Consider the following 11,128-nt stretch of genomic DNA (forward strand, 5'->3'; position numbering starts at 1 on the left):
CTGTGGTCCATTTGATCCTCTGCTTTGTCACTACCAATCTCCTAACAGAGTTACCCAAACTCTTCCATATTTCAGGTGAGGACAATACAGACAGTTCCCCACAGATGCTGTCACCCCCTGTGTGTTTAGCTATGTTGGGGGTGCATTCTGAGCTCTTCTCTATGACTACCTCAGATGTAGCCAGGTGGGCTGGCAGCTTCTCCTCCCAGGCAAACAGCGACAGGACAAGGGGACATAGTCTTAAACTGTGCCAGGAAGGGTTCAGCTTGGATATCAGGAAGAATTTCTTCACAGAAAAGTGATTAGACATTGGAACGGGCTGCCCAAGGAGGTGGTGGAATCACCATCCCCGGAGGTGTTTAAGGAAGGACTGGATATGGCACACAGTGCCATGGTCTATTGACATGATGGTGGTCAGTCACAGCCTGGACTTGATCTCAGAGGTTTTTCCAACCAAATTGATTCTGTTATTCTGTGCAAAAGGGCAACTCTCTGAGTTGACAGCATGTCTCAAAAGGTGATAAATTCGCTAACACAAAAAACTAACCCCAAAACACTGTGGACCTCCGGATGTGATTTTAAGCAGAACTCAAGACAGAAGCAAATTTCCACAAAGCCAAGAGCCTGCTTTGTGATGGACTCACTAACTAGGGTTGGGGGAAAGCAATGCCTGAACAATTCCTTGCCTCCTCCTGGCCATGCCACAGATCAGAGGAGAGCTGGGAGCAAATACTTGTCACTGTGTTTATCCACGCAAGCCTAGGGACCATGGAGGAAGAAAGAAGAATGCAAATCCTAGAATGGGAGCCCATTAGCAAATCTCTCTGTTGTGGCTTTATGCCTCACATCAGCACCCACCCTTCCCTCTCCCGTGACAGTGCTGTCTTTAGGTGCTTTTGTGGCTCTCAACCTTTTCTTTTTATGCTCCAAGTCCCATCTGACACCCCAAGTGGGATTGAGCTGTTTATATGCAGACACTGGGTTTGAGCAAGTCAACAAGGATTGAAAGGATGAAGTGTCTGGAGCACAAGTCTGATAAGGAGCAGCCAAGGCAACTGGTGATGTTTAGCCTGGAGGAAAGGAGGCTCAGGGGTGACCTTATCTCTCTTTGTAGCTCCCTCAAAGGACATTGTAGCCAGGTGCAGGTTGGTCACTTTTTCCTAGTCGCAAGCAACAGCACAAGAGGAAATGGCCTCAAGTTGTACCAGGGGAAGTTTAAATTGAATATTAGGGAAAAAAAAAATCATTGAAAGGGTTTTCAGTGAAAACCCAGGGCAGTGGTAGAATTACCATCCCTGCAAGTGTACAAAAGGCATGTGGATAGAGCATTTAGGGACATGGCTTAATGGCGAACGTGGCTGTGCTGGGTTAATGGTTGGAAGTGATGATCTTAGAGACCTTTTCCAACCTGAATGCTTCTATGATTCTCTAAGATCACCTCTGTGACTATGGGAACACACTAGTACTTCCAAGGCCCAATTCATTCCATCTATCAGGATTATTTATCTCCACAGACTACATATGCCTGAGGTGACTAGTTTCATTTTTGTGTCCCCTCCTTTGTCCCATCCCTGAGCAGCTGTGAATATGAAAAAAGACCACTTAGCTGACTCTGAGGGTTTGATCTCCAAACATCTATTTGGAGGGTTTTGGTAGCAGTGCCATGGAAAGAGACACCTCAACTGAACGAGTCCCAGCCAAAATGTTACATTAAAGCAAGAAATCTCAGAAAACTCCCCCCTCTGGAAAGTCAGAGAATGGATACGTAGCAGCCTCTGCTCATCTGAGAGTGGCCAGGAAACGGGCATCAATTTTTTAAGCCTTCAGCAGGAAGTTCAATAGATTTGCCCTGCATTCAATCTCCTTGAAAAGTCCAGCAGGTAGAGGAGCTGAACAAAAGACCTGACCTTTTCTCCCTTGCTGAGCTTTCACACAGCCCGAGCAGAACAAAGGACCACGGTGGCATCCGATCCCGACTCTGCGCAGAGCACTCAGCACAGCCTCCAAGGAGAGCAATTTCCTTTTGTGCACCAGCCCCCGCCGCCCACTGAGCAGTTTTCAACTGCCACAATAATTAATCAAATAAAGTATCCTTTTGCAAGGAGGTCAGGTGTAATTTCAGCATAATCCAGACGCAGCAGGCTGAGCTGATCTAGGGAAAATGCTGCACTTGCAGGCTGGCTGAATGGTGTTTGCAACTGTTTTCATCTCCTCTTTACCTGTACATGAACTCCCAAGTCTTGCCCCTACAAACAGGGCCCAGCACATGACAAGAAAAAATTAGAAATAAAGCCTTTGTTTGAAACTGGGGGTGATTTGAGACACGAACTCTTTAGATTATCTCATTCCAACCCCCTGCCATGGGCAGGGACATCGTGCACTCGACCAGGTCGTTCAAAGCCCCATTCAACCTGGCCTAGAACGCTTCCAGGGATGGGGCATTCACAGCTTCTCTGTGCAACCTGTGACAGTGTCGCACCACCCTCATAGTAACATATTTCCTCCTAATATCTAATCCAAATCTACCTTTTTACGTGCCCTTTAGTCTAAATCTCTGACCTGTACGAGTGACCTTCTCTCAAGACTCTCCTCCTTGGAGCAGCACAGGGCTGGGCTGTACTGGAAACTCTCTTGCTTGTCCTGAGCAAATTGAAACGTCTGGACAGCACTGTGCCAAGATCAGAGCTCAGAACCTGCCTAGCTGTGATTCAGAGAAGCCCAATTAGCCTGGACTGTGCAGACCAGCAAGTGCCAGTGGGGTCACCATGGACCTGCTCCTTCATGGGCTGGTAAATCCCTGCTGTTTATAGAGCAAATGATACACACAGATGGGGTGGCTGACTTGAGCCTGATGTGCCTTATGCTGAATGCTTGGATTTGGGAGGAGATTCATGCATGGTACATCCTGTTCAGGGTCAGGTTCAGGAGGCTACAACCTTCTGAGCCCCCCAGGCAGTGTCAGCCCTGCAGCTGAACCACAGACATCAGCCCTTGGCTTAGATGCAGGTGTAACCCTTTGGCTGTATTGCTCCGGCACCTACAAAGACTCTGTTATCTGAAAACAACTCTGTAAATGTCATAGAATCCTAGAAAGATTTGGATTGTCAGGGACCTTAAACATTATCTTGTTCCAACCCCTGTGCTATGGGCAGGGAGCATTTCCACTAGATCAGGTTGCTCAAATAGAGCCATCCAACAGGGATAGGGCATCCACAGCTTATCTGTGCTTGGCAGCCTGTTGCAAAGGCTTGGAAACCAGAAATCTAAGGAAAGGTGCTTCATTTTACAACAGTCTCTAGATGACCCTCCACCACCCAGACAATATATGGCAAAGGTAATTTACTGAACTTAGCTCAGCTCAGTAAATTAATTACTAACCCACTTCTGTTTTTTTACCTATAGAAATGTTCTCTAAAGGGAGTCTTTACTGCAGCCACTGTTTTACCAACTCTATAAACATATTATCCTGTGTTATTCCTTCTTGAATCCCAACCTATTTATGGAGGAGGGGCTAATGCTGTCCTCATTTCACACAGAGAGAAACTAAGGCATAGAGTTAGGATGTCACTTTCCCCAAGGTCATGCAGTAGGAACCAGGGCACCCAAGTCTGTGCCTATGACTCCAGATCAGAATATCTTTATTAAAGGCAGCTCTTCTACTCTTCTCTATCCTTAAATTGGCATAATAGGCAGCTGTCTCACCTCTGCTCTTGTAGGTCCCTAATAATCTGGCCTTGGCACTCTCCTTTTGGTGCTACTAATGCTGGCTGGAGCAGGACTTCTGCAAGCTGTTGTAATCCTGTGAGGGCTTTTGTCTCAGCAGGAACCCCTTTGCTGGGATTTTTAGTGAAATCCTCCTTTTGCCTGCCATAACACTATCCTCTTATTTTTCATGGCCTGGAGAAATTCAGGGTGGCCCTTCAAGAGACTCGGGTCAGCCTCCAAATGCAAGGGTTGCTAGGATTAAGTGGGTTCAAATCATAAGATACCAACCCTGCTTTTTATGCTGGGACTTCTGCTGACTCCTGAGGTTGTTTTGCTTGAACAGGGACTGTAAAATTAAGTGGAGACTCTGCTCTGCCCTTTCAGGATGCCTTTGGTGCAATCAGCATCACACCCCTCAGGGCAGCATCAGGCAGTGCTGGGAGACATCAGCCCTGTAATAGTCAGGATGAGAGGGGGACTGACACTCCCTGACTCATTGGCTGCACATGCAAAAAGTCATATTAATTTTTCAGCTGGGGATTCTGAGTCACAGGGGCTGCTTGCTGCTGATCTATGGCTCTCCTGCTGGGTGCTATGCAGTGCATGGGATGCTCTGCTCTAAAGGGCATCATCTGGCTGAGCTGAAGTCACTCGTATAGGTCAGAGAGTTAGACTAAAGGGCACATAAAAAGGTAGATTTAGATTAGATATTAGGAGGAAACATGTTACTGTGAGGGTGGTGAGACACTGTCACAGGTTGCACAGAGAAGCTGTGGATGTCCCATCCCTGGAAGTGTTCAAGGTCAGGTTGGATGGGGCTTTGAACGACCTGATCGAGTGGATGATGTCCCTGCCCATGGCAGGGGGTTGGAATGAGATAATCTAAAATGTCTCTTTCAACCCAAATCATTCTATGATTTTATATGTCAGGTGTTGCACAGGCATAAAGTAGAAGTCATTGCATCCTGAAACAGCCTGGATGGACAAAAGGACTGGAGTCTCCAGGAAATACAGCAGCTTTGCTCCATGCCAAGTTCCCACTTAGCAAACAGCAGAGCCAGAAACAGACAGAATTTCATCTGTGAGGAGCAGTGCTAACAAAAGCCTCACTTAGAATGACAAAATTCCAAATAATAAGATTTCTAGATGGTCAGTAGGGCATAGCCCCTCCTAAGAAGCCTTTCCTGCAGGTGGGGCATCCCTAATAGCTTTCTCACCCCACCCGAGATGGCCAACAGGCAGTGGCATCATGCTGCAGGGCACCAGATTTCTCCCATGCTCACCTGTGTCATTTCAGGAAGTGTCTAGAAACTTTGTTTCCTTGTTACAGCTGAAATTTGAAGTGAACTTGATCATCAAACTGCTGTGATTAGGTGACACATCTAAAGGGACAGGCAGAGTGGCCACACAAGCCTTGTTTCCTATGGAAATCAGCCTAGATGAGAAAGCTAGCTTTAATCAGGTCCTTAAATGATTCCAGCATTAACAAACTGCTCTGTTCCTACCCTTCTTTGCAGCACTTTGAGATACCCACACAAAGGAAGGGATGGCTGTTGATAGTTGTCATTTGCTCCTAGCTACACTCAAGAAATTGGTGGTTTCTGGAGACAGGTCTCATTTCCCTGGCTGAGGTCAACATCACAGCTCCACCTGAAAAGCCTGAATTTTGTTCCTGTTTACTTAATATCTTCCCTGACTGCTGAACTCAGGGCTGGGAGGACAGGACCTGGTTTGCTACTCTGAAGAGTAGTCTGCCCTGGAGAAAAACAGATCTAACAGGGCATTGGGGGAGATCTAGAGGGTTTTTTCTAAGAGGAATAAGGCTGCCCTAAGAGCTTTTACCCTCTGTTACCCACCACTCTAATATGTATTGGTACAATTAAGCTGAATCAACTGCAGTCCTGATTTACTTCATCATTTGGCCAAGAGCTTACAAGTCTTTTTCCAGCCATGGAGAACTCACGCGGACTTTCAGTAGACTTGACTTGAGGAAGACTCTTACACAGAAACTACAGATGAAATGACCACTCCTTTGTTTCTCCAGACCAAAAGCTTGTGTGGGGTGTATGAGACAAACCCAGTATGTGTGTGTGTGTGTGTGTGGTTTCTGGAGCTCATCTCAGCCCAGGGTAAATCTGCTGGCCTTGATGGCACTGATCCAGCAAAGCTGAGGGATGAGAGGACGCAGGACAGAAATAGCTGGGGTATCACAACGTAACAGCAACCTCCACTGATGCTGGAAAACACCCAGAGGCTCAGACGTGGGAGGCAGCACTCTGATGTGCTCCAGCTGGGCTCGCAGGGCTCCTTCCACCACCTCACCTCAGCACACAGGTGCTGGACTCCTCTGTGCCAGTGCAGGAGGTCTGCCTGTGCCCCAGCCCCATCCCCACCTCCCCTCTGGTGATGGGAGGTGCTGTGTTTGTGGGTGCTCTTCCTGCCCCAGTTCTTGTGAGGCTGTTTGAGCCCACTGAGCTCGATGGGAGCTCTGCCTGGGCTGGGAACTCGATGCCACCAAGAGGCAAAGCATTTTCTTCTACCAGCCTCTCCTGCTGACATGAATTCAAACTCCTGTACACTAACACAAAGCAGGCACATGGAAAACTGACTTACAATGCAAGCCTCACCCCAACAAAGGCATGGGTCAGCTCTGGAAATCACAGGAACCCACACACAAACCCCAGCTTTTCTAGCAGAGATCCAGCTGATCAATATCTTTGTGGCAATTCCCTAATGGCTTTCAGGAAATCTGATATAGAACCTGCAAGAAATCCCATTAAGCTCCTCTCTGTATCTGCTGGAACAAAAATGTTTTCAATGAAAAAAGAAGAGAACAGGTTTTGTTGTATTTCCCTTGGCCCACATGACACATGGGAGTTGTACTAAAATGATGTGCTGACACTTTATCTTCTCCAAGATAACTAAGAAGTGCAGTGAGGCTGATATCTCAGAAGAATTCTTTAAGGAGGATCTCTAGGCATGAACAACTTTTTGGTGAGTAAATAGCCCACACTGGATCCAGCCTGTGGGCTCCCCACTCCCTATATTTCTCTGACAGAGGATGCCTAAGGAGCAGTATAAAAGCAGATGTAGTGGCATTACTCTGCAATGTTCCCCCAGAAACAGTAATTTGCAGCTCAAGAACCTCTAGGGCCAAAAGGGGGTAGTTTTCTTTTTCCTTTCACATACACACTTTATAGTTTTTAGAGGCTTTTTGTAAATGAAACTTATCCAAGTGCTTTTTTAACCCAATACTTTGAGAATCTATGACGTTCTGCCATAAGGAACACCATAGATGCCAGATTGTGCAAACTCTTTTTATCTTTGAGCCTGGTCTCTGTAAACTTTGATGTTCCCTAATTTTTGTATTTCAGAGGAAAAATCTTTCTTTTGCATTTACCATGCAAACATGATCTTCCAGGATCTATAACATGCCTTCTTCCCATCTCTTCTCAGCTTGGAGCCTTTGTCTAAACAATCATTCCTCCTGTCAAAGATGTCCCAGACCTCTGACCATCTTTCCTTTCTCAGAATTCTCCCCAGTGGAATAATCTTTGTTTTAGGTGACTTGAAATGAGATAAATCACCAGAGGAGTGGAATGTGCTCTCTGGACAACAGCAGATATCAGGAGGAACACAGAAGGGCTTGGTCCCTGGAATATTGGAATATTTGGGTCCTGGTCCCAGCCTAGCACAGCTCAAAGAACCTTTTCCCTGTGCCCTGGTGTTTTGGGCAGGTGAGTCCTGCTCAGGTGGAAGGTGTTTCCCAGCTGCAACCTGCAAGCCTTAAGAGACTAAATCTCAGTGATCAAGGCCAGGCTGGATGGGATTTTGAGCAACCTGGTGTAGGAGAAGGTATCCCTGTAAAAGTCTTACATTTACATGGAGATATTGACAGCTACCATGATCCCAGATTTATCTTCCCCTTTCCAAAGTCAGGAACAGCTGAAGAAAGTGTCTTTGTCTGATGGGGCAAAGCCCCTTCCAAGCACAGCTCCCACTGTACAAGCCAGTGTCAGATGGAGAGAGGAGACAAAACCAGGATTCACAGAGCCTCCATTCTCCCATCACTCCACGTAACATCAGGCACAGCCTCTTGCAAATCTTCCTTCCTCCACACTCATAAAGGTGGAGACCAGGCTAGCTGTGCAGCAACAACAGCAGGGCAAACCTCCCCCAAGGCACCTGTCAGTGCACAGCCAACCTCACAATGCTAGTTTTAACCCCTTTCATGCATGTGAAACTGTGTTCAGGTCATCTGCACCTCAGGTAAATGCTGTGCCATGACACCAGGATGTGAAAAGGGGATGGCAGCAGCTGAACCAACATCCTGGGAAAGGCATTTGCTGGGTCTGCAGCCTAAGAAGAGCTCAATGATTTTCTGTGACTGCTCTGAGGCTGACCAAGCACTCAGTTTTTAGATTCCAGCTGGGCTGAGGTAGAAGCTGCTACCTAGCTGCTCAGGCTGGGCAGGTCTGGGGTAGGGGGGGACTCATCTAACAATGCCAAGATATGAAGGGGTCCCCAGAGACTTATGGCTATGGATTTCTAACTTTTCTATTTTCATTTGGTACTCAGTCTACTTCAAGTGCCTGCTTTTCATTGGATTTTCACATTTTGCACTCCCATTGTGCAGTTGGGCACAATTGCACTCTGCTCTCTACAAGTGTCTGACTATGAGAGCTTTATATTGGATACCAGGACAAATTTCTTTGCAGAAAGGGTGGCCAAGCACTGGAATAGGCTGCTCAGGGAAGTAGTGGAGTCATCATCCCTAGAGATATTTAAAGATGTGTCAATGTGGCACTTGGGGACACAGTTTAGTGGTGGACTTGGCAGTGCTGGGTTGAGGGTTGGACTTTATGATCTCAGAGGGCTTTTCCAACCATTGTGCTTCTACAGGTCAGAGCAGGGGCTCTGTGCACAGCTCCAGGCACAGCAGGGATTGGGAGGGTTTTCCTGGGGTTGGTACAGCATAACCATGAACACTGCTGGGGCAGGGCTGTCCTGATAAGCTTTCTGGCACTACCTAGCACATGACTGGGGGACCAAAAAGTCACAACACACAGGGTCATCCCATACCAGTTTTCCTCTAGGACACTGCCTGGCAGAGAGAAGGGTTTCACAGTGCAAAGCTCTCACAGTCTTACGTGCTGTCTCCACATCCTGCCAAACCCTTGGTACAGTGACACTTGTCCCACTCTGCTTTGAGAGAAAAAAACACTGGCTCTGCTCCAAGAGGACAATAACCTCTCCTGGTTTTCCTCTCACCCTCAAAAGGGACTTGCAGAACCACTATGACTGTGACTGGAGCCAGCGTGGTCCTGATGCAGACAGCCAAAAATGTGCCCAGCACTGAGTGCCTACAGCCACCTATCCTGTCAGCCCCTTTCTGCCAGGCTTGGAAGCTGCCCTCTGCAGCTCCAGGAAAGGCTTTGAAAAAAAACTATTAGCTGACAATGCCTTCATTAATCACAGCATAATCCTTTCCATGGCAACCCAAGGATTGCGAAGTCACAAGTTAGCAAGCGCGAGACAGAAAGGCTGCACAGCAGCACTTGGCCCAGGGAAACTTCATAGCTAGCGAGAGGAATCGGCTGCTCTGGGGAGGGGAAATGACACAGAAATAATATTGCCTTGAAAAGAGGGTCATCCCTGGCCAGGATTCAGATCCCATAAATGCCACTGCCCTTGGGGGGATTCTGTAGCTCCATGAAGTTACTCCAGTCTCACCCCAAAAGCCCAAGAAGAGACTTTGGCCCTACATCTTGGTTTTACAGAAGATCAACAGCTTTCAAACAGGTTGGGGAGAGAAGAAGGACAGTTTGTCACCAGGCCATCACCACAAAATTAAACACAATTTAGATTCACACTACCAGTGCTGGAAGCTTGCAGTCCCTCACCTCATGGGAAGAGTAAGACCCATAGCATCATACAGTGGAGGATGGTGAGGAGTCAGCTTGCAACCACCATGTCCTTTCCTTCTTTATGTAAGGCATAGGATAACCCCATAGGACTGGTTCTTGGACATCCTTTTGCCCAGACTATGGAGAGAAGCACTCACACCAACACCACAGCCTAGGGCTGTGAGAAAACCCTCTCTAGCTTCTGCCACCTCCTTCTGCAGGGGAGACTTAACAGCAAGGGGCAACCAGGCAATCTTAGACCCACTGGTGTGCTGCCTTTCAAACTCCCCCTCCATTTTGCCTGCATGGCAGGTCCTCTACCATACACCCAGTCTACCCAGAGACACCAAGATATGCCAAGTCCACTGTTCCACTTTCTTTAGGATAACGTAATTGTAAATACCCTAGGAAATCCTGGGATTTTTCTTTGGTATTGTGCTCAGCTGGCCCAGCACAGCCCATGTACAAAACAGCCTAACTTATATTTAAATAGGAGAATTAATGCTAGAATGAGCAACCAGGGTCCTCCCTCTACAACACAACCTTACATCTGTACATTATTAACAAATCACCAATATATGACAAATCAAATAGCAGAGTATTAAATATCTTCTTAACCCAAACCAGGCAGACAAATGCAAACTGCTTTGTGGGAATTGCCTATCCCACATCAAGCCTCAGTCCCTTCCCAGGGAGACTCCTAATAATTTAAATGGCCTGGAAGGTCCTGGGTGCTGCTTACCAGCACAGACGTGACCCCAGAGACACCCCCAAAAACCAGCCTGTGCTGTGCTGCAGCCAGGGGAACTTGTGCTGCTGCCTGAAGAGCAGCACCTGCCTGAGCACAGGCTGTGCTTTTTCCCCCTAAATGCTGTGTCTGGAGCAGTGTGAAAGCAAGCAGGGGGTGAAGTGGGCTGGGAGGACACCCGGGGTCTTGTGGCACTGCCACTGGATCCGTGTAGCAGGGACATCCCCCAGAGCCCCTCCCCACGTTTAAGCACATCCAGAGGTATCCCTGGATGTGACAGGGCTGCGGAGCGAAGGGGTGAAGGGCTGCACAGCACAGGAGGGCAATGCCCTCCACCCTTCCCTCCAGCTCCCTGCTAGGTGACCCCAGCCAAATTAAGCAGCAGCTAGAAATTACCGAGCCGCTAATCCATGCTGCAGGAGCCGAGCTGGCTCGGGGCTGGGCACTGCCGGCAGGTCTACGCCGTGTCTCTCCCCCTCCCATCGAGCCCAGCCTCCTGCCCAGGTTCGGTCCGCCTGGCTGCCCGCAGCCCCGCCGGGGGCACCGCACCCACGGCACATATCGCACCCACCGCACCCACGGCACCCACCGCGCCCCCCGCACCCCACAGCACCCACGGCTGCTCCCCGCTCCCCGGGGCCGCCTGCCCCCGCTCCGCCTTACCTCAGCGGGGCATGGCCGGGCACGGCGGGACGGGCACGGGGACGGGGCTGCTGCCCGCACGGACCCGCGCTGCCGCCAGCACCGAGCGAGGGCAGCGCCGGCCCGG

The 11,128-nt window shown here is 48.7% G+C and overlaps 1 protein-coding gene across 6 annotated transcripts in view; it reads right to left on the bottom strand.

The window, feature by feature from the left end:
- MYO7A (myosin VIIA) overlaps positions 1–11,128 on the bottom strand; it is a 99,012-nt gene extending 87,884 nt beyond the window's left edge. For all 6 annotated transcript variants that reach the window (XM_064720496.1, XM_064720460.1, XM_064720486.1 and 3 more), the window contains exon 1: positions 11,023–11,128. The gene's annotated coding sequence lies outside the window, so the exon portion shown is untranslated. The remainder of the gene's footprint in view (positions 1–11,022) is intronic.

This window comes from Zonotrichia leucophrys, chromosome 1, assembly GCF_028769735.1.
Source record: "Zonotrichia leucophrys gambelii isolate GWCS_2022_RI chromosome 1, RI_Zleu_2.0, whole genome shotgun sequence".
NCBI classification, from domain to species: Eukaryota; Metazoa; Chordata; class Aves; order Passeriformes; family Passerellidae; genus Zonotrichia; species Zonotrichia leucophrys.